The sequence below is a fragment of the Leucoraja erinacea genome, unplaced genomic scaffold (assembly GCF_028641065.1).
Source record: "Leucoraja erinacea ecotype New England unplaced genomic scaffold, Leri_hhj_1 Leri_69S, whole genome shotgun sequence".
NCBI classification, from domain to species: domain Eukaryota; kingdom Metazoa; phylum Chordata; class Chondrichthyes; order Rajiformes; family Rajidae; genus Leucoraja; species Leucoraja erinaceus.
The window spans coordinates 364,785-365,708 of NW_026576619.1; the positions used below are offsets into that span (position 1 = coordinate 364,785).

The 924-nt window shown below is 76.9% G+C and overlaps 1 protein-coding gene across 1 annotated transcript in view; it reads right to left on the reverse strand.

Annotated features, from left to right (window-relative positions):
* gabpb2b (GA binding protein transcription factor subunit beta 2b) overlaps nt 1-117 on the reverse strand; it is a 10,958-nt gene extending 10,841 nt beyond the window's left edge. The window contains exon 1 of the mRNA XM_055631254.1: nt 1-117. This exon is cut by the window's left edge and continues 128 nt beyond it. The gene's annotated coding sequence lies outside the window, so the exon portion shown is untranslated.
* Nucleotides 118-924: the final 807 nt, after the last annotated feature.

Sequence of the window (924 nt, forward strand, 5' to 3'; positions counted from 1 at the left end):
CCTCAACCGTCAACCAGTCGCCGCCGGGACCGCTCTTTATATTATTAGTTTAAATACAAAACCGCCCAAAATGGCGGCGGCCGCGGCCGGAAGTGGACGGCAACGCGCAGCGATACAGCGCGGGCGGTGATGCGGCCCCGACCCGGCGTCACAGGGCGATTCACCCACCCTCCTCCCCTTCCCTCCCCCGGGCACCGTGAACCCCGCGACACCCCCGCACCCGCCCCGTGACACCCGCCCCGTGAACCCCGCGCCTCTCACGGGACCGACGCCCCCGTGTTCGACCCTCCCGCCCCGCACTCGTTCTTCACGGAGCCGCCCCCGTGACCCAGGCGGTGATGCGGGCGGGAAGTAGTGCCGGGCCCAGCCCCAACACCCCCACCCCCCCCGGGGCCCCACTCACCCCCACCCCGGGGCCCCAACACCCCCACCCCGGGGGCCCCAACACCCCCACCCCGGGGCCCCAACACCCCCACCCCAGGGCCCCAACACCCCCACCCCGGGCCCAACACCCCACACCCCTCACCCCCCACCCCGGGGCCCCAACACCCCCACCCCGGGGCCCCAACACCCCCACCCCGGGGCCCCACACCACCCCCCACCCCGGGGCCCCAACACCCCCACCCCACACCCCCACCCCGGGCCCCCAACACCCCCACCCCGGGGCCCCACACACCCCCACCCCGGGGCCCCAACACCCCCACCCCGGGGCCCCAAACCCCCCCACCCCGGGCCCCCAACACCCCCACCCCGGGGCCCCAACACCCCCACCCCACCCCGGGCCCCTCCCTCACCCCCACCCCCGGGCCCCAACACCCCCACCCCCGGGGCCCAACACCCCCACCCCGGGGCCCCCACACCCCCCCACCCGGGCCCCACACACACCCCCACCCCCAACACCCCCCCCCGGGGCCCCAACACCCC